The sequence below is a fragment of the Rattus norvegicus genome, chromosome 4 (assembly GCF_036323735.1).
Source record: "Rattus norvegicus strain BN/NHsdMcwi chromosome 4, GRCr8, whole genome shotgun sequence".
NCBI lineage: Eukaryota > Metazoa > Chordata > Mammalia > Rodentia > Muridae > Rattus > Rattus norvegicus.
This window is the reverse complement of record NC_086022.1, coordinates 179,656,177-179,678,685: the sequence shown is the minus strand read 5'-3', so window position 1 is coordinate 179,678,685 and position 22,509 is coordinate 179,656,177. Positions and strand designations below refer to the sequence as shown.

At 43.7% G+C, this 22,509-nt stretch overlaps 1 pseudogene; it reads left to right on the top strand.

Moving 5' to 3' along the window:
• Positions 1-2,319: 2,319 nt before the first annotated feature.
• Positions 2,320-7,451, top strand: LOC134486896 (small ribosomal subunit protein uS10-like; annotated as a pseudogene).
• The last annotated feature ends 15,058 nt before the right edge of the window (positions 7,452-22,509 follow it).

The following is a 22,509-nucleotide window of genomic DNA, read 5'->3' as shown; positions in this document are numbered from 1 at the left end:
AAAAGTTAACATAACATTTTCATGCTATTCACGGCTATTCATATCTAGTATTTCCACCAGAAATAATTATATTGCTTGTGGTAAAAATTACATACCACATTCTGTTTGTGGTTTTCTGACAGGGAAACACACACACACACACACACACACACACACACACACACACTCACACACTTACACACACACTCACATATTCACATCTATAAAACCAGTCGCAAAAATTTCTTCCAGATCTACCAAAAGGGACATAGAAAAAAAGTTCTGCTGAAATCCTCTTTATGCCTTGAAGAAGGTTTTGGTATTTAAGGTTTCGCAGTAGGGATGAGCACACGTGCTAACTCCATAGGGCCTGGGGTGGGCCAGAGTGATGGACACTTCATGTTCTCCATCTTGATTCTGTCCAGCTGCTGTGGATTTGCCAGGGAAAATGCAGGAGGAAGCCCACATCTCCATGGCTCTGTGAGTGCAGATTTCCCAAGCTGTCAATGCTGGCTGCTCAGTGCTGGGTCTGGCTGAAAGAGCCATTGGTTTAGGTATTTAAAATGAATATAATTTTACTTTCAAAGATGATTTGAGTTTTAAAACATAAGCAGAAGAAACATGTTGTACTGGCTGGTTTCATGTGTCAACTTGACACAAGCTGGAGTTATCGCAGAGAAAAGAACCTCCCTTGAGGAAATGCCTCCATGAGATCCAGATGCAAGGCATTTTCTCAATGAGTGATCTAGGAGGGTGGTACCACCCCTGGATTGGTAGTCCTCCTGGGTTCTATAAGAAAGCAGGCTGAGTAATCCAGGGGCAGCAAGCCAGTAAGCAGCACCCCTCCGTAGCCTCTGCATCAGCTCATGCCTCCAGGTTCCTGCCCTGTGTGAGTTCCAGTCCTGACTTCCTTTGGTGATGAACAGCAATGTGGAGGTGTAAGCTGAATAAACCCTTTCCTCCCCAACTTGCTTCTCGGTCATGGTGTTTTGTTTGAGAATAGAAACCCTGGTTGAGACACATGTTAATTCCGTTGCCTCCCCTGCCCTCCCAATTCTTTATTATTGGTGTGTGCTGATGCAATGCCATTGTGTCATCATTTCACTGATGAATCCATCTTGATGTGTGCATTGCCAGCTAAAGTTATTAAGGTCTCAGCACAAGAATGTTAGGGCTCAGTTTTCATGTTGTGCCTTGTGGTATTTCCATTTCTTTTGTTTGTTTGAAAGAAGGATGGCCCCTGCACTTCTTCCTTTATCTTCTAAGTGCTGGGATCACAGCCGTGAGCTGCCATGCCTGCTTATGGGTGGTGGAGATTGAAATGGCATAGGCAACCTCTCAAAAATATAGATTTAAATCCGTAGAAATACAAATCAAACTGCAACTCAAGCAAGTAGTTTGCACTGATATCAATGTCTAGGTTGACCCCCTAGGCTTTACTAAAATGATTATGCAGAGTCAAAATGCGATGTGCGATTTCTCTCTATAGTTGTTATAATGGCATGCAAAGGGATAGAAAGGAGGTGTGCCTTGGAGGGAGAGCTCATCTGAGAATTACAAGGATGCACATGAAGGCAGGTGCCTCAGTGGGCTAACCTCCTCCACACCAGGCTAGGAAAAGGTATTTGATGTCACTGTCTTTGGGAAAAGATTGTGGGAAACTATGGAGTGGAAATTTAGTGACCTTGGGGATTTAATTTCTCCTTTTCATTAGGGGTTATTGACAGATAATTCACAGAGGTGAGAGGACATCTCTACATTGGTACACTCCACAGTCTGAAGAATTGTGTCCCCCTCCCTCTGGGACATCTAGGAACCTCAACTCAGGGCAAATCAGGATTCAGGGCTTTGAGGCAGGGAAAAATTTTAGGACAAAGCAGGGTTGGAGATTTTGTTAAATGCAGAGCCCTGCTTGGTCATGAAAGGGAAGGCATGACATGGTGTCTGCTCCTGGAACAGAGCCAGCAGGGCGTGGGCCTCCACCAGTGTTGATGGTCGCTGGGTGTGAAGCTTATTTGTATAAAAAATAATATATTTTACTTCATGTTCCTCCTTTGGGGAATATTCTCCCTGCCAAGTTTATCAGGGAATGTCCTCTCTGCAAAGGTTAATGACTCCATGATAATCAGAGACAGCACAAATCAGGAAGATGAGGGTGTGTTGATGTCCTTAGCAAAAATGGTAAATACTGAGGCATTCAGGACAGTCTTTAAGATGGTCGGAAAGAACTCTTTAAACAGGTTCAGAAATATATAATTTCTCAGCCAGGCAAAATAAAAGGATGCAATGTGAGTTATATGAAAGTCTTCACTGACCTAAAAGAACAGAGGCAGATGCACCATGAGCCAGCTTTTCAAAAAGATACAAAGGTAGGGAGATACAAAGGCAGGCAGATTTCTGAGTTCAAGGTCAGCCTGGGCCAGAGAGAATTTAGGTCCAGGTGTGGTGGGAGAGGTGAGCTCAGAGCTGGATCCCAACCTGCTAGCTTATTGTTTGTGCTTACAAAGGCAGGTGGATCTCCTAGTTCGTTAGCAATGTTAAGAAAAATGTGCTTCTTTCAGAGACCTGGTGGTGCGTGCTGTGGAGCTGCGTCCAGTCTGCTCTGTCCTGACCCACCACTGTGGGCTCCTGCTGAGGCGGTCAGGAAGCCGTGCCTCAGCCACGGCATTTAAAGATACCGGAAAGAGCTCAAAGTGGCGACCCATCGAATTCGAATCTTGCTCACCAGCCGCAATGGGAGTCGCTGTTGAAGGTTTGTGCGGAACTTGATCAGAGACGCAAAGGAGAAGAATCTGAATGAAAGGACCAGTGCACATGCCCACTAAGACACTGAGAATCACTACCAGAAAAACACCTGTGGTGAAGGTTCCAAGGCATGGGATCATTTCCAGATGAGAATCCACAAGCGACTCATTGACGCACAGAGTCCTTCTGGGATTGTTAAACAGATTACTTCCATCAGTATTGAGCCATGAGTGGAGGTTGAAGTCACCATTAAATAAATTGACTTAATTGTTAAAGAAAAAGAAAAAGAAAAAGAAAAAGAAATGTGCTTGCTTTCTGTCTTAGTTTTTTTGTTTTTTGTTTTTGGGTTTCTTTTTTTTCTTTCTGTGAACAGACACCATGACCAAAGCAACTCTTATAAGGACAACATTTAATTGGGGTTGGCTTACAGGTTCAGAGGTTCAGTCCATTATCATCAAGGCGGGAGCATGGCAGCATCCAGGCAGGCATGGTGCAGGAGGAGCTGAGAGTTTTACATCCTCATCTGAAGGCTGCTAGGAGAAGACTGGCTTCTGGGCAGCTGGGAGGACCTTAAAGCCCACACCCACAGTAACACACCTACTCCAACAAGGCCACATCTATTCCAACAAGGCCACACCTCCTAATATTGACACTCCCTGGGCCGAGCATATACAAACCATCAGGCTTTCTTTTCCTAGGAGTTAAGGGGTTAAAAAATGCTGATTGGTGGGATAATCAAAAGGGACGATTGAATCGATATGTAAATAAAAGACTGGGCTTTGGTCTGTGAGAGCTGAACTGTCTGGTGATCTGCAGAAGGCTGTCTCGAGCAGAACACAGGCTGTCAGCTTCTACCTAGGAGTTGTTCTTTCCGTGGCTCCTGAACACCCCTCCCTCAGGATCCCCGACCAAGCTGAGACTGGTTCTTGGCAATTAAAGAGATTCTGATGTGGGTAGAATGGTGAGATTTAAGGAGAAAGAAGCACTCGGAAGGAAGTAACGTGAGCTCAGGTTGGGAGCGGGGTGGTGATGGTCTGTGCTTTTCATGGGGAAGTGAGAGACAGGGTGTGAGTGAGGCCATTCCGGCCTCCAAGAGAATGGAAGCAAAGAGTCACCTTAGCTGTAGCCATGTTTAAGGTTTTGTCAGTTTCCAAGTTACATCTCAAAAGTTGCTAAGAGACCACTCCCTCCTTTCCTCTCCTTCGATAAGAGAGATAAACGAGGCCGTCTCTGAAGTTGCCTTTGATGGAGCCATAGGTGAAATCAGAAGATGCTAGGGCTACACAGCCCTTCCCTTGTCTGTGGGGTTTCTGGTGAGAGTCCCAGAAATGGCAGGTTTACAGTGGGAGGGAAAAGGCCTAGAGCAGTCATTAATTGTGCTGCTCTGAGGATAACAAGCGGCTTTAATGGGATTCCTGGCAGGGACCTCTATTTTCTTCTCCTGTCTCCCAGATTCTCCATTTCTCGAATCTGCATTCTTATGGTTGTCGGTGTCTCAAACTCCTTAGAAAACTCATTATACATGACTCCTTTCAACCACTGGGATCCACTCGGGACCTGCTAGAAACATCTACAGGAGAGGTTCTGTAACGCAGTGCAGCCTGGCCTTTGGCCTGAGACTCAATCCTTCAGGCAGTTCAGACAAGACGTCTGTCTCCAAGAGGGTTACCAGCTGGACAGAACAAGTGCCCAAAAAGAGACAAGTAAACCTTGTATGGGCCCTGTCTAAATGAACAACCCAGACACAACACAGAAGGGCAGGCTCCATGGAGGACAGTCATCCCCGAAGTTAAAGGTAGCTGATGGATTTCCCATCGAGAAAATGGAGTGGTTAAGGCTGAGTAACCAAGTAACTGGAACCAGGGTGGAGGCCGCCTTCTTCTCCATCTACATCAGCAGAGGTATTCGGTGACTCCGTTTGTATAACACTTAGGCCATGTATGCTGCTCTGTCCTGAAACGGCTTGATTGTCCAACCTCCCAGCTCTTACAAATGATGGGTACATTTCTAGTATGAATGTGTAGGAAACGAACACGCTATTGCCCGTTAGACCAGTCTATACAGGCCTCAAAGAAATAATGTATGCACTGTGCCCTTTTCTCTAAAAGATGCTTTAGGGGTTGGGGATTTGGCTCAGTGGTAGAGCGCTTGCCTAGCAAGCGCAAGGCCCTGGGTTCGGTCCCCAGCTCCGAAAAAAAAAATTTAAAAAAAATTAAAAAATGCTTTATTGACCAGAATGTAGGTCAACACGACAAAAAAGAAAGTTAGAAAGGGGGATAATAGTTACAGCACCGAATCAGAACGCAGAAAGCGGGGCTTGGCGGTGAGGATCTGTTGCGTGGAGGAGAAGTAGGGGCTTTTAGTCTCTTGTCCTGTTAACTGAGACATCCTCCCCAGCCTCTTAACACACCTTTGGGCGAGCCATGCTTCCTGAAGTCACAGTGTTTTCAGGAGTGTTTACCTGCACAAGTGACTGGCAGGCCCATGCATATGTCTCCCGGATTCAATAACCCTCGACATTCAGACCGGAAGCGCGGATAGCTTAGCCGAAGGCAGTGACGTCACCCATCTCCTTCCAAAGACCGAATGCTGAATGGAAAGGAGCTGTGTTCCTCAAGTTCCCTGGAAGACGCCACAGTTTTTCTCATCTGGGGAAGTCAAACATTTCAACATACAGTTCCCACTACAGATAAGAATTATGAGCTTTGATCCCTAACCAAGAATCTCATCTTCAGGGCGGGGCGCACGTGTTTTACTGTTGCATTAAGTAATTTTCGAGTTGTTTTGAAAGCTTAAAAAGTAAGAGTTTTGTGGGGATGGCTCAGTGTGTAGGCACGCTTGCCCTTTGCTTGTAGAGGATCCATTTTCTGTCCGCATAGCCCACGTGGGTGGCTCACAGCCACCTGTAACCCCAGCTAAGGTTCGATGGCCTCCTCCGGCCTTCACATGGAGCCTTGAGGCTAACACCCAGATCACTGCTGACAATTCAGCATTGCCCCGCTCTCCTCTCTTCCCATCCCTTGTAAGGAGGGAATAAAGTCTTTGGAAATGCCACCTCTCTCTGGGTCTGATTCTGGCAAATCATTTCCACCCATCCTCACGAGCCTCAGAATGTCCACAGAGATGGCCAGAATTCTCCAGCGGAGGCTGAAATGACTCACGGTGGCTTCTCTTGCATGTGTTACTTCGGCTGGCCAACAGTCACAGGTGGACGCCATTCTGAAGACTGCATTTCTTCTCTTTTCTTTTTTCTTTTTTTTTGGCCCCCTGTGGATATTGTAAGGGTGGATGAACTCTGATACATCTCTCAGAGACAACATGAACGGTTCCAGTACACTTAATTAAAATCCTGACAACCGCAGTGGATGGACCAGCTTTTGCCTGCTTCCTCCCCGTCACATGGCCGTTGATTCTTCTCAAGTTCAAGGAAGCTGCTGACCCTTTGCAAATTATTTTTTAAATTTTAAATATTTAATTTTTACCCTTTAAAAATTATGTTTAGGTGTGTGTTTCCGTATATAGGTGTGGGCCATGTGTGCACAGGTGACATCAGGGGCGACATTTCTCTTAGAAGTGGAGTTACAGGTGGTTGTGAGTTATTTTATATGGATGCTAAGAACTGAACTTGGGTCCCTGTGAAGTGGACCTCAACCTCCCATCTCTTCACCCCCTGATTTTTTTTTAAACCTTATGTATATGAACATCTGCGTGTGTCTGTGCGGGCATTTGTATGTGAGTGCAGCGTATTCTGAGGCCAGAAAAGGGCACCAGCTCACCCAGATCTAGAGTTAGAGGTGTCTTTGAGCTGCCTAATTTGGGTGCTGAGACAGGAGCTCAGGCCTCTAGAACAACCTTCCCCACTCATAACCACTGAACCACCCCACCAGCCCCCGAAGCTGCCCGTCTCTAGGAGCCAATCGATCTACAGTTCATTTGCAAGAATCAGTGGCTGAGTAGAGGGATGAGCCACCCGGCCATCCCTTGTGGACAGGAGCTGCACACCTTCTGTACTGACATTTCAAGCAGATCCCGGAATGCTGATTAGTGTGCTGACCGTAGTGTCCGCCTTAGCAGAGAAATAAGGAATTATCTGCAGGGCGACCGCTTACACGTAAAGCTTGAGGAAGGCACATTGTCGCGTCGAATTGTTCCATTTCAGTTTTATAGGCAACTAACGTAATAAGTAGCTATCTCCTGACCTGATTTCTGTCAGTTACTTAAGAAGGCTGCAAAGTGCTCTATGTGAATTTTCCAGGAAGTGGGTGTTGGGCTAGGTTTAAGGGATGTAAGTGGTTTACTGGGGAATGAGACGCCTGTGGAAAAGGGAGGGATTAAAACTGGCTATGCAGTGTTTCCCACAGAGGGATGCCCTGGAACCAGGATAAACTTCCCCCGGCCCCTAAGACAAGTCTTGTGCTGGACAGAAATGGCAAAGCCCTAGCAACCCGATCTTTTTCTAGGGTTGTTCCAGGGAGAGAGTGGTCTGTTCTTAAAAGGCGGGGGTGATTCCGAAGGTGCTGGGGCTGGAGGTGGCTGTCATGTATACATGCTCTTTGTAGTTGTTGACATAAAAACACAGCTTGCACCTCAAAGGGAATAAGGGATTGCTTGCAGTCTTGTGAGTGACCATGGCCCAGAACAGAGATTCAGACAGCTCCAAAGATCCTGTTCTGTTCAATTGCTAACACTTTCACTAAGTTATGTACCATTGACAAAGAAATACTCAAGTCGACACACTTTTCATCTATTTTTAAAAGATTTCTTCCTTTATTTTCTAAGCGTGTATGTGTGTGCACATGTGTGTATGTGTGTGTGCATGTATACGAGTGTGTGTGTATGCATGCATGGGTGTCTGTGTGTGTGTATGCATGTGTGTGTGCATGTGTATGAGTGTATGTGCATGATGTGTGTCTGTGTGTGTATGCATGTGTGTGCATGTGTGTGAACATGTGTGTATGTGTATGCATGTGTGTGCATGTGTGTGCACATGTGTGTATGTGTGTGCATGTGTATGAGTGTATGTGTATGCATGCATGCATGTCTGTGTGTATATGCATATGTGTGTGCATGTGTATGAGTGTATATGTGCATATATGTATGCATATGTGTGTGTGTGTGTGTGTGTGTGTGTGTGTGTGTGTGAACAAAACAGCACTGGGAACACTGCTCTGCAGGAGTGCTTGTTCTGAAGATAACTTTTACTTGCCTTGGCAGAAACCTTAGGTGAGCAGGGTCTAACAAAGTGGGGCAACCTCTGCTGCAGGTTTCAGGGGTCACTTAATAAGCTTCTACCAGCCTTTGGGTTTGTAGAAGCTAAAAATCTGTTCACTAAAAGAATTTACTTAACAGTCACAGGAGAGCCACACACATAGATGGGCAGTAAGCACAAGATAATCTTGGCTCACAGCAGGCAACCTTCCAGCTCTTCACAGCTGGTTAATCGGCCTTGTCAAATGTCTAACAGAGGTGGGGACTTTTTTTCTGGAAACTTCTAGTTCAAATGCAAATTCTTACACAAGATCCAAGCAACATGCCCTGTCTTTGCAGTTGTGACTTTCTCTGGCTGCTGTGACAGTGGTTTGTCCCCTCTTGAGGAAATCTCTCAGAAGAGCCCACCCCACACTTATGGAGAACATCAGTCTCGAAAGCCAATAAATCTCTTTCCTTTTTATAAGTTGCCCAGCTTCTGGGATTTTGTTGCAAGAGAGGAAGCAGCCTGATATGCTTAGCGCTTGCAGCTACATACAACTTAGTGACATTTTCAACCACATACTCTGCCATGCGATCAGGGTGTGCAATTTGTCCAACAACTACTCAAATTTAAGGCAGAGGAGGCAAACCTCTAATTTTCTAGAATAATACTTCTTCTATTTTATCTTTTCTTCACACAAGAAAGTACAGAATCATTTTCCGAGATTCTACCGACCGCAGTAGATAAGTTTCCTGAGGCATGTATGTGATATAGTTTCGTGGGGTGCGTATGAGTTATTGATTGGTTTTCTTTTCTGACACAGGTTCTCATGTAGCCCATGCTGGCTTCGAACTGGCCGTGTGGCTGAGGAGGACCTTGAACTCTCTATTCTTCTGCCTCCACCTCCCAAGTGCTGGGGTTGCAGATGCTCCATCACGTCCAGCTGTAACTCGTCATTTGTCCCCATTTTACAGAGAAGACTTGGAGGCATTAGAATCTGTCTGTGGTTTTACAGCTAACATGGGATTGCAGTCTCCAGCACATATGACCTAACCTATGCCTGGTAACAGCCTAACCTATGCCTGGTAACAACCTAACCATGCCTGGTAACAATCTAACCTATGCCTGGTGACAACCTAACCTATGCCTGGTAATAGCCTAACCTATGCCTGGTAACAACCTAACCTATGCCTGGTAACAATCTAACCTATGCCTGGTAACAGCCTAACCTATGCCTGGTAACAGCCTAACCTACGCCTGGTAACAATCTAACCTATGGAATTCTAAAAAAGCAAAACATAGCAAACAACCCCAACCCCTAAGGAGACATGTGCTGTGTGTGGGAATCATTTATAAAGCGCTTGTCTGGTGTACACGAACCAGAGTTGGATTCCCCACCACTTTCTAAGCCAGCGGTGACTGGCAGGTCTCTGACGAATCACCCAGTGGAGCTGCTGTTGTGAGTAAGTCATGAACGTGCTGTGCGCAGGGCCTAGCCAATGGGCGGTTGGCACCTATCTACCTGCCAGCTCGCCTTCTGTGCTTGTGTCTACAGTCACTTGGAATAAAAAGACACAAGAACGCTAAGCTACCTTTCATTGTAGAGTCACGAGTGCTCACAATTAAGTGTTTCTGAATAGAATAATGACTTCTGAATGATTGGGGCGTACCTCAAGGCAATGGGGTGATTGGTTCAGTCAGTCCTTAATACTCTTCTATGATTTCATGGCAGATCATGACAATGCACTGTCTCAGGCACTGGTGGGATAGCTCAGTGGGTAAAGGTGCTTCCTGCCAAGCTTGGTCACCTACATTCGATTTCTGAGATCTACATGGTGGAAGGAGAGAATCTACTTCTGTAAACTGTCCTCCGACCTCCACATGTCTCCCTCCCCAAAAGCAAATGTAAAGAAAAGAGAATGTCATTTTACTTTTAACTGGTTTAACTAGAGGTGAATTTCCATGTACTTGTTTAAATTATCGTTCATTTATTTTTGCTGTGTCTAATAGTGCGAGGAGCCAAAGATGTGAAACATAGTGACCCCAACTTAGCCACACAAAGCTGGCAGTGAGCAAGAGGTTTGCATTTGTTTAAGAGCTGCGGTTAAAGCAGATGACCCAGCAGGATGGAAACACAGCTTTGATCTCTCTTCTGGCTTGGCTACTGCCCAGATTCTGATCAATAATTCATTCAAAGAGAATCCAAGTTGCGAGAAAATCACTTAAGTTTATTGGACTGATTTCTGCATCACTGGGTACTTAAGCTGCGTCTTAGTGTTGACATTAGCAGCTGGGCAGGGTAAACACTCAGACTCAGTATCTTAATCTGGTAAGATTGTATCTCTTGCTCACACAAAGTGCAATGAGTTCCCGCGCCTCTCTGCAGATGCCCCGCCCCTCGCCGCAGATGCCCCGCCCCTCGCCGCAGATGCTCTGTCTCTCCCTGTTGGTTGAGGGAGGCAGGCTCCTTTGTACTAGTTTTGAACATATGCGCAGTAGCCTCCGGGTTTCTCTGTCTGACCCTCCGCATTTCACTATCACCAGCGCAAGAATGCACAAGGCTGGTTCGGGGGTAGGAGTAGATTTGAACTTGAACCCACACATGTCACTTCTGCTTTTATTCAGTGACCCAAACTTCAGTCTTACCATCAAATCCAATACCATAAGGGTCAGGAAATGTCAGTAGACAGAGGAAACATTTTTCTGAATTTTCGTAGATTAGTTCCAGTTTATTGCTAGGATCAACGACTCTGAGATGAACACTACTTTATTTCTGTTTTTGTTCACATTATTTTCCTTAGAACATACTACTTACAGTGAATTTGGAGCTAAAGACCACATTTTATGACACTGCCTTTGCTGGAGAGCTGAGTCACTGCTAATATAACTGTAACCACCATCTCTATAGCCTTTTAAAACTACAACATCAACATCAACAACAACAACAACAACATCAACAACAACACCCCATGTCATAGGAATGAGTGTTTTGTCTGCATGCAGATCTGTGTGCCTCATGTGTGCCTGGTGCCTGTGGGGCCAGAAAAGGCTGTCATATCCTCTGGACATGCAGTAACAGGTGGTTTTGAGCTGCATCATACGGGTGCTGGGCACAGAACTTGAGTTCTCTAAAGAAGAGCAATTTCTCTAACCAATGGGCCATTTTCCCTATCCTTGTCAACAAGACTCCTGGTTAGTTAAATGTAGGCACTCATTCCTCCAACCATAACATCATATCTGTCCCACACAGCTGGTTTTAGTCAGACCCCATGGTTGGGAACATGATTCATAAGTGACAACATGATGCATGCATGCATGTATGTATGTATGTATGTATGTATGTATGTATGTATGTGGGTGTGCCTGTATGTAGGTTGATGTCATTATGTGGGTGAAGGCAGACAAGATAAAAGAAGGCCTGTAAGGAAGGGAGGCGGGAACAGAGGTTTTAGAAGGAGAGGGAGAGTAGGAGCTGGGAGAACATGTCGGCAGATGTTAAGATTCCTCTCAGCTCATAGATATAGGTTGTTATGAATATTTCTAAGGGGTAGAAGTGTACAGGCTTTTGTGTTGTCTAGATGGGCAAATTATATCTTATCAATTGGATCAGAGGTTATTGTGTGGTGTGTTCTTTCATGTGGTGACTTAATTGCGTTCAAGAGAAAGTGCAGTGGCGGAACCCACCAAGCCCATTACAGAATTGGGACATGTATTGGTGTGGAGTGGTATGTGTGAGAACTGGTCGCACCACTTTTTTTTTTTTACCTCAACACCTATATGTATGCATGCATGATGCATGCATGCATGCATGTGGGTGTGCATGCATGTATGTATGCATGCATGTATTGTATGTGCACATACATGCATATATGTATGTGGGTGTACCTGCATGTAGGTGTATGTGCATGTACATATGTGCGTGTGCATATATAAGTATGTGTGTGGGTTTTCATGCTTGTATGTATGTGGGTGTTCATGTATGTATGTACGTGGGTGTGCATGCATGTATGTATGTATGTGAGTGTGCATGTGCCACAGTGCCCATGTAGAGACCAATGCACAACTTGTGGAGCTGGTTCTCTTTTCCCACCTTTATGTCATACTCTAGTTAGCTGAACTTTGGGCTTAATGCGCCTATGGTCACCTGAGAAGATATCACCCAGCTCACTTTGGCCTACGCAGATGCCTGTGAGGGAATTATCTTGATTGCTAATTGATGTAGAGGGTCCAGTCCACTGTGGGCAGTGCCATTCCCTAGGCATGTGGTCCTGGTCTGTATAAGAAAGGTGGCTAAGCGTGAACCTGGGAGTGAGCCAGCAGGCAGCATTCCTCCACGGTTTCTACTTCAAGTTCCTGCCCTGACCTCACTCATGGTGGACTGTGACCTGTAGGTAAGTAAGAACTTTTCTCCCCTAAGTTGCTTTTGTTTGTAGTATTGTCACAGCGACAGACAGGAAACTACAACACACGGGTTCTAGAGATGGGACTCAGGATTTCAAGTTTGCATGGCAAGATTTTCACTCACTGAACCATCTGGCCTGCCCTGCTTGTTATTTTGAGAAGGAAGTTTGGAAAAATCTTGAGTACCTGATATTTATTTTTTATTTTTTGATTATTTTATTTATTTATTTACATTTCAAATGTTATCCCCCTCTCCAGTTCCCTCTCCACAAACCCCCTCTCCCCTCCCCATCTCCCTGCCTCTATCAGAGTGCTCTCCTACCTGCCTACCTTCTCCTGCCTCAGTGTCCTAGCATTCCCATACCCTGGGTCATTAAGGGGCTCCTTTCTCAGTGATACCAGACAATGCCATCCTCTGCTACATATCCAGCTGGAGCCATGGGTTCCCTCCTGTGTACTCTTTGGTTGGTGGTTTAGTCGTTGGGAGCTCTGGGGGGTCGGTTGATATTATTGTTCTTCCTATGAGGTTGCAAACCCCTTTAGCTCCTACAGTCCTTGCCCTAACTTCCCCATTGGGGTCCCTGAGCTCAGTCCAATGTTTGTCTGCGTACATCTGCATCTGTATTGATCTGGTTCTGGCAGAGCCTCTCAGGGGGACAGCCATACCAGACTCTTGTCAGTAAGCACTTCTTGGCATCAGCAATAGTGTCTGGGCTAGGTGTCAGCAGATGGGATGGATCTCTAGGTGGGGCAGTCTCTGGATGGCCTTTCCTTCTGTTTCTGCTCCACTCTTTGTCCCTGCATTTCCTTTTGACAGGAGGAATTCTGGGTTAATATTTTTGAGATGGGTGGGGGGCCCCATCCCTCAACCCGGGGCCATGCCTATCCACTGGATATGGTCTCTACAGGTTCCCCCTCCCCTTTGTTGGATATTTTGGCTACTGTCCTCATGTTGAGTCTTGGGAACCTCTTGGGTCCCTGGCATCTGGGACTTTCTAGTGGCTAGCCCCAGTTCCCCTCCCCCACTGCTACGCACATACTCTCAAATTCCTGACCCTCTTGTACTTCTCCCTCATCTCTCCCATATCTGAACTGGCTCCCCTTTCCCCCTCCCCTTCTTCTCTCCCTCCCAGATCCCTCTCTCCCTCTACTTCCCGAGATTATTTTCTTCCCCCTCAGAGTAGTACTGTAGCATCCACACTTTGGTGTGAACGTCTTGCATGGTCCGTGAGTTGTATTGTGGGTGTTCTGAGCTTCTTTATGGCTAATATCCACTGGTCAGTGAGTACATGTTCTTTTGTGACTGGGTTACCTCATTCAGGATATTTTCTAGTTCCATCCATTTGCCTGCCAATTTCATGAAGATGTTGTTTTTAATGGCTGAGTAGTACTCCATAGTGTAAATGTACTACATTTTCTGTATCTGTTGCTCTGTTGAGGGACATCTGGGTTCTTTCCAGCTTCTGGCTATTATAAATAGGGCTGCTATGAACATAGTGAGTGGAACATGGGTCCTTATTATATGTTGGAGCATTTTTGGTTATATGCCCAGGAGAGGTATAGCTGGGTCCTCAGTTAGAACTATTTTTAATTTTCTGAGGAATCTCCAGACTGATTTCCACAGTGGTTGTACCAGCTTGCAATCCCAGCAGCAATGGAGGAGTGTTCTTCGTTCTCCACATCCTTGCCAGCATCTGTTGTCACTTGAGTTTTTTTTTGTTTTTCCGGAGCTGGGGACCGAACCCAGGGCCTTGCGCTTCCTAGGCAAGCGCTCTACTGCTGAGCTAAATCCCCAACCCCTGTCACCTGAGTTTTTGATCTTAGCCATTCTGACTGGTGTAAGGTTTAGAATCTCAGGGTTGCTTTGATTTGCATTTCCCTGATGACTAAGGATGTTGAACATTTCTTTAAGTGCTTCTCAGCCATTTGAGATTCCTCAGTTAAGAACTCTCTGTTTAGCTCTGTACCCCATTTTTAATAGGGTTATTTGGTTCTCTGGAGTCTAACTTCCTGAGTTCTTTGTATATTTTAGATGTTACTCCTTTATTGGATGTAGGGTTGGTAAAGATCTTTTCCAATGTGTGGATTGCTATTTTGTCCTGTTAACAGTGTCTTTCAGCTTACAGAAGCTTTTCAACTTATGAGGTCCCATTTGTCAATTCTTGAGTTTAGAGCATAAGTCTGGCATTCTGTTCAGGAAATTTTCCCCTGTGCCAATGTGTTCCATGTTTTTTCCCACTTTTTCTTCTATTAAATTTATTGCATTTGGTTTTATGTGAAGATCCTTGATCCACTTGGACTTGAGCTTTGTACAAGGAAATAAGAATGGGTTAATTTTCATTCTTCAACGTGCTGACTGCCAGTTGAACCAGCACCATTTGTTGAAAATGCTGTCTTTTTTCCACTGGACGGTTTTGGTTCCTTTGTCAATGATCAAGTGACCAAAAGTGTGTGGGTTCATTTCTGGGTCTTCAATTCTATTCCATTGATCTACTGTCTGTCTCTGTTCCAATGTCATGTGGTTTTTATCACTATTGCTTTGTAGTATAGCTTGAGGTCAGGATGGTGATTCTCCCAGAGGTTCTTTTATTGTTGAAAATAGTTTTTTGATATTCTTGGGTTTTTGTTATTCCAAATGAATTTGCAAATTGCTCTTTCTAACTCTATGAAGAATTGAGTTGGAATTTTTATGGGGATTGCATTGAATCTATAGATTGCTTTCGGCAAGATGACCATTTTTACTATATTAATCCTGCCAATCCATGAGCATGGGAGATCTTTCCATCTTCTGAGATCTTCAATTTCTTTCCTCAGAGACTTGAAGTTTTTGTCATACAGATCTTTCACTTGCTTGGTTAGAGTCACAGCAAGATATTTTGTATTATTTGTGACCATTTCGAAGGTTATCATCTCCCTTATTTATTTCACAGTCTGTATATGCTTTGAGTAGAGGAAGGCCACTGATTTGTTTGAGTTAATTTTGTATCCAGCCACTTTGCTGAAGTTATTTATCAGCTGTAGGAGTTTTCTCTTGGATTTTTTTGGGTCACTAATGTATACTATCATATCATCTGCAAATAGTGATGTCTTGACTTCTTCCTTTCCAATTTGTATCCCTTTGACCTCCTTTTGTTGTTTGATTGCTCTGGCTAGGACTTCCAGTACTATATTGAATAAGTAGGGAGAGAGTGGGCAGTCTTGTCTTATCCCTGATTTTGGCGGGATTGCTTCAAGTTTCTCTCCATTTAGTTTGATGTTTGCTATTGGCTTGCTGTATATTGCTTTTACTATATTTAGCTATGAATCTTGAAATCCTATTCTCTGCAATACTTTTAACATGAAGGGGTGTTGTATGTTGTCAAAGACCTTTTCAGAATCTAATGAGATGATCCTGCATTTTCTTTTTCTTTGAGTTTGTTTGTATAGTGGATTATGTTGATGGATTTCTGTATATTGAACCATTCCTGCATCCCTGGGATGAAGCCTACTTGATCATGGTGGATGATCATTTTGATGTGTTCTTGGATTCAGTTTGCAAGAATTTTATTGAGTATTTTTGCTTCAATATTCAAGAAGGAAATTGTTCTGAAGTTCTCTTTGTTGGGTATTTATGTGGTTTAAGTGTTAGTGTAACTATGACTTTATAGAATGTATTAGATAGTGTTCATTCTGTTTCTATTTTATGAAATACTTTGCGAAGTATTGGTATTGGTTCTTCCTTGAAGGTCTGATAGAATTCTGCACTAAAACCATCTGGTCCTGGAGACTTTTTTTGGTTGAGAGACTCTTTTTTTTTTTTTTTTTTTTTGGTTCTTTTTTTCGGAGCTGGGGACCGAACCCAGGGCCTTGCACTTCCTAGGCAAGCGCTCTAACACTGAGCTAAATCCCCAACCCCGGTTGAGAGACTCTTAATGACTGCTTCTATTTCCTTAGGGGTTATGGGACTGTCTAGATGGTTTATCCAATCCTACTTTAACCTCGCGGTACTTCCTATCTGTCTAGAAAACTATCCATTTCATCTAGATTTTCCAGTTTTGTTGAGTATAGGCTTTTGTAGTAGGATCTGATAATTTTTAAAATTTCTTCAGTTTCTGTTGTTATGTTTTCTTTTTCATTTCTGATTTTGTTAATTTGGATGCTCTCTCTCCCCTCTGGTTAGTCTGGCTAAAGGTTTATCTATTTTGTTGATTTTTCTCAACAAACCAGCCCCTAGTTTTGTTGATTCTTTGTATAATTCTCTTTGTTTCTATTTGGTTGATTTTAGCCCTGAGTTTGATTATTTCCTGCCATATACTCCTCTTGGGTGTATTTGCTTCTTTTTGTTCTAGAGCTTTCAGATGTGCTGTTAAGCTGCTAGAGTATTCTCTCTCCAATTTCTTTATGAAAGCACTCAGAGCTATGAGTTTTCCTCTTAGTATTGCTTTCATTGTGTCCCATAAGTTTGGGTATGTTGTGCCTTCATTTTTTTTTAATTCTAAAAAGTCTTTAATTTCTATTTTTCTTTTTTCCCTGACCAAGTTATCATTGAGTAGAGCATTTGTCAGCTTCCATGTGTATGTGAGCTTTCTGTTGTTTTTTTTGTTGTTATCAAAGATCAGCCTTAGTCTGTGGTGATCTGATAGGATACATGGGATTATTTCAATCTTCGTGTGTTGGTTGAGACTTGTTTTGTGTCCAATTATATGGTCAGTGTTGGAGAAGGTACCATGAGGTGCTGAGAAGAAAGTATAAGGTATATTCTTTTGTTTTAGAGTGAAATGTTCTGTAGATATCTGTTAAGTCCATTTGGTTCATAATGTCTGTTAGTTTAATTCTGTCCCTGTCTAGTTTCTGTTTCCATGATCTGTCCATTGGTGAGAGTGGGGTGATGAAGTCTCCAACAATTATTGTGTGAGATTCAATATGTGCTTTGAGCTTCAGTAATGTTTCTTTTACAAATGTGGGTGCCCTTACATTTGGGCATAGATGTTCAGAATTGAGAGTTCCTCTTGGTGGATTTTTCCTTTCATGGATATGTAGTATCCTTCCTCATCTCTTTTGATAACTTTTGGTTGAAAGTTTATTTTATTGAGCACTAAAATTGCTATATCAGCTTGTTTCTTTGGACCATTTGCCTGAAAAAAAAAATCCCCAGCCTTTTTCTTTGAGGTAGTGTCTGTCTTTGTAACTGAGGTATGTTTCCTGTATGTAGCAAAATGCTGGGTCCTGCTCACATATCCAATCAGTTAATATATTTCTTTTTATTGAGGAATCGAGTCCATTGATGTTCAGTGATATTAAGGGTCAGTGATTGTTGTTTCCAGTTATTTTTTTTTGTTGTTGTTGTTAGAAGTGGAGTTATGCTTGTGTGGTTCTCTTCTTTTGGGTTCGTTGTGAGAAGATTAGTTTTGTGCTTTTTCTTTGGTGTAGTTTCCCTCTTTTTGTTGGAGCTCTCCTTCTATTATCTTCTGTAAGGATGGATGGTGGAAAGATATTGTTTAAATTTGGTTTTGTTCTGGAGTATCTTGGTTTCTCCCTCTATGGTACTTGAGAGTTTTGCTGGATATAGTAGCCTGGGCTGGCATTTGTGATCTCTTAGGGTCTGTATGACATCTACCCAAGATCTTCTGGCTTTTAGAGTCTCTGTTGAGAAGTCTGTTGTAATTCTGGTAGGTCTCCCTTTATATGTTACTTGACCTTTTTCCTTTACTGCTTTCAATATTCTCTCTTCTGTGCATTTGGTGTTTTAATTATTATGTGACAGGAGGCATTTCTTTTCTGGTCCCATCTGTTTGGAGTTCTGTAGGCTTCTTGTATGCTCAAGGGCATCTCTTTCTTTAGGTTAGTGAAACTCTCTTCTACAATTTTGTTGAAGATATTAGCTGGCCCTTTGAGTTGGGAATCTTCACTTTCTTCTTTACCTATTATCCTTAGGTTCAGTCTCTTCCTTGTGTCCTGGATTTCTTGAATGTTTTGAGTTAGAAGCTTTTTTCTTTTTGCATTTTCTTTGACTGTTGTGTCATTGTCTTCTATGCCTGAGATTCTCTCTTCTATCTCTTGTATTCTGTCGGTGATGCTTGTGTCTATGACTCCTGCTCTCTTTCCTAGGTTTTCCATCTTCAGGGTTTTCTCCCTTTGTGTTTTCTTTAATGTTTTTATTTCCATTTTTAGATCCTGGATGGTTTTGTCCAATTCCTTCACCTGTTTGGATTTTCCTGTATTTCTTTAAGAGATTTATTTGTTTCCTCTTTAAGAGCTTCTGCTTGGTTACCTGTGTTCTCCTGTATTTCTTTAAGTGATTTATTTATGTCCTTCTTAAATTCCTTTATCATATTCATGAGATGGGACTTTCAAACTTTACTTGATTAGAAATTCTGAGAAATTATAAAAAGAACTTGCTAGTTCCCAAAATATTGACTCACTCCCATCCCCCATGCTCACAGATAGACATTAAATCCAGCCTTTAACGAGAGTGGAGAAGGAATCTGTTCTCCAGGGACTCTCTTCTACTTGCTTCCCAGCAAAGAATGCTGATTATAAATCTCCCAGTGAGAGATACAGAAGACAGAGTAGGTGTGGCATAAGGCAAATTCTGCCCCTGTCCTTTTCTAGTATGTTCAGTTAGCACCAGTAGCAGCCAGGAGCTAGCAGTTCAGGAACATTCTGTTAACAATGTTGCCATCATCCAGATTGTCGTTACTGAGAAAAAGAATCACTCAGTAGGTATGAGCTATCAGCAGTGGGCGATGGGCAGGAAAGTTAGTTATGCATTGAAAAGGGGGTGACTCTGTGACTACATGTTCATGTACGTATACATGTGTGCATGTGGGGGGTGAAGGGGGAGAGGGAGAGGGAGAGGCAGGGAAAGGGAGAAGGAGAGAGAGAGGGGGGAGGAAGGGAGAGGGAAAGGGAGAGGGAGAGGAAGGGAGAGGGAGAGAGTTGATGTAAATGTGATAAGAAGTTTGATGTCCAAAGATATGAGGTAATAAGAAAGATCTGACTGGTCCATTGAACTGGGTGGTTTTATTTATTTATTTATTTATTTATTCATTCATTCATTCATTCATTCATTCATTCATTCAACAGGATAATTAACGAAGTGCACCACCACACCTGGCCGAAGTGGTGGCTCTTTTTTTTTTTTTTTTTTTTTGGTTCTTTTTTTCGGAGCTGGGGACCGAACCCAGGGCCTTGCGCTTCCTAGGTAAGCGCTCTACCATTGAGCTAAATCCCCAGCCCCGAAGTGGTGGCTCTTAAGAGGTCATTTAAACATAAGTTTTCAATGTGCAAAAGCCAGGCAGACACAGGCACAGGTGTGTAAGCATTAAGATGAGCAAGATGACAAAGGTTTGTAATTGCAACGACATAGCCATCTTGTTCCCAGCCCCCAGCATGAATGTAGCCATCTTCTTCTGCAACCTCCAACATAAAAGTCAACATGTGGTGCCCAAGGTATGGAGCCACAAAACCCAGGGGCTCAGATTTTGGATATCTAGTTCAAGATTTGAATTACTGCTCTCTCACATGCTCTTTTTTATCCCCTTTGTATCCTAACCCCCAAGACCTGGGACTGGGCTATTTCTCACAGATAAGGAAAACTCTGCATATATAAAGAGGTCCTTGATATATATATATATATATATATATATGTATATACATGTTTATATATCTCTATATGTCTATATTTAATGCATATCTAGCCTTCCTATATATATCTATATATCTGTTTCTGTATCTGAATCTATCTATCTATCTATCTATCTATCTATCTATCTATCTATCTATCTCTGTCTATAACACTGGTTCCAGGGATCCAACACCTTCTTTTGGTACCCTGGGCACTGTGCACACATGCTGTGTGGGTATACACACAGGCAAAACACCTAAACACACATTTTTAAAAAAGACCCTGCCCTAGGATGCTTTTCTCTGGTGTTGATGACCTTGTAGTTGTTTTATTCTTGAACATTAGATGGTGCTAAGCACCCATGTTTCTGATGTTGTCAGCCGGCTCTTCTAATTTGTAATAATTAGGACCACATGACAGTCATTGAAATAGTTGAACTAGTTGTTTGGGGAAGTGTGCATCCCACTGTTACAGACTCAGAAAGCCCTGCCCGGGAGTAGCGATGATGATTGACAGCCCACCTGAACAGTCTCTGCCGATGCAAGACTCAGAGATTAAACTCATTTTCTGTCTGCTGTGTAGAGCTGTCTATATCCCTTCAAGGTATAGAAATGTGAAGAATAACATCCTGTCAGAATCCCTGAGCAACACGGGAGCCACGGAGAGCAAGAACGTGCCTGGGAGATGAGAGCTACAGGGAAAGTCAGCAAAGCCAGCTAGCTAGTTACTCATTTATTTTCTTAAACACTGTGCATTCAGCGTTTAAGGCAGCAAAAGCTGTCTTTTCTTGAAAATGATTTACTCCATTCAGTAAAGTGTTGAACAGCAACAAAGGAAGCATCGTTTCTCCACGTGGTAGACAGGGTGCTATCTCCTTCGTGTTCATAGTGAGCGGGGTCTCACTATGTAGCCAGGGCTGGTCTGTAACTCACTATAGACCTGGCTATCCTTGAACTCTCAGAGAGCCCCCTGCCTCTGCCTTCAGAGTGCTGGGATTAAAGGCGTGCGCTACCGTGGACACCCTGATGATGTTTAGAAGTTTGTGTCTAGATTTTTTGTGTTTACTGCTTCTGTATCGCATATTTCTAAGCATACGTGTCTACTCCATCAAGATTAGTGGGTTACCGACCACTCAGAGCTGTGGCTTCTCATGTAACACGACACATTATCACTCTGGGACTCAGTATCGCAGCAAGAAAGGAGAGAGCTGTGAGCCGGAAGTGGCACCTCTCCGCTCATTTCCTTTTCAGGAAAAAAAAAATTTCATGCGCTAAATTTCTTTTGAAAACACTTGTGTGTTTGCCTGAGTGTGGGAGTGCGTGCGTGCCTGTGTGCATAGTAGTGCAGTGCCGGTGGGGGCCAGAAGAGGGCGTTGGTTCCCATGAAGCTGGAGTCACAGGCAGGTATGAGCCGCCATGTAAGTGCTGGGAATAACTGAAGAGCCGTCTCTTTAACTTCCTTGTTCTGTGTCCTGAGTAAAAGGAAACACCCTGGAGGATGAACATGTTCCAGCTGAACACAAAAGCAGAAAACACAAGTTCGCTCAGAGCAAACGCGGACTCTAGGGGCTGAATGTTGAGTGCCCAGTTCTGAGACCATGGATCGGAAACATTCCTGTCTTCTTGTGGGATTTCCTTTTAGGTAAAGAACTTGTCTCCTGTAAGCACAACCCAAGGCTTTATTTAAAATTTTTCTTAGTCACTGAAGGACCAAGCCTAGGGAGACCTCCTGTGTGGGGAAGAAGAAACCAAGGTCAGAGGCTTGTTATGCAGGGATCACCCCAAGACACTTGATCTGACCATTTTTTTTTCCTTTCCCCTAACCTTTTTTCTTTTGAGGCAAGGGTTCACTCTGTAGCCCAGGCTAACCTAGAGTGACAGAAATCTTCTCTCTCCGCCTTCCCAGTGCTGGATTTACAGGTATGGGTCAGAATGCAGAGCCTAGCACAGTGAATTGTTGTCTATTTTCTTGAATTACTGTAATCAAAGAGTAAAAGACAAGTTAGGAAGGGCCAGTCCTGTGGAGAAAGACATCCTCTGCAGAGACAAGCTGCTCTCATGTCTCCACAAAGAAGAAAGAGCTTGCAGCTGTGGCCGGCAGGCGAGGAAGCAAGGGCTGGTAACAGTTTTTAAACTTTGCCACAATTGTAACAAGCGAGAGAACGTTATTACAAGTCCAAGATCACGGTCAGCATATTCCAAACTAAATATTAGTAATGAATAGTGTACCAGCTGGTTTTGTGTGTCAACTTGACACAGGCTGGAGTTATCATAGAAAGGAGCCTCAGTTGTGGAAATGCCTTCATGAGACCCAGCTGTAAGGCATTTTTTCAATTAGTGATCAAGGTGGGGAGGGCCCAGCCCATTGTGGGTGGTGCTGTCCCTGGGCTGGTGAGCAAGCTGAGCAAGCCAGGGGAAGCGAGTCAGTAAGTAACATCCCTCCATGGCCTCTGCATCAGCTCCTGCCTCCTGGCCTGCTTGAGTTCCAGTCCTGACTTCCTTTGGTGATGAACAGCAACCTAGAAGTGAAAGCTGAATAAACCCTTACCTCCCCAACTTGCTTCTTGGTCATGATGTTTGTGCAGGAA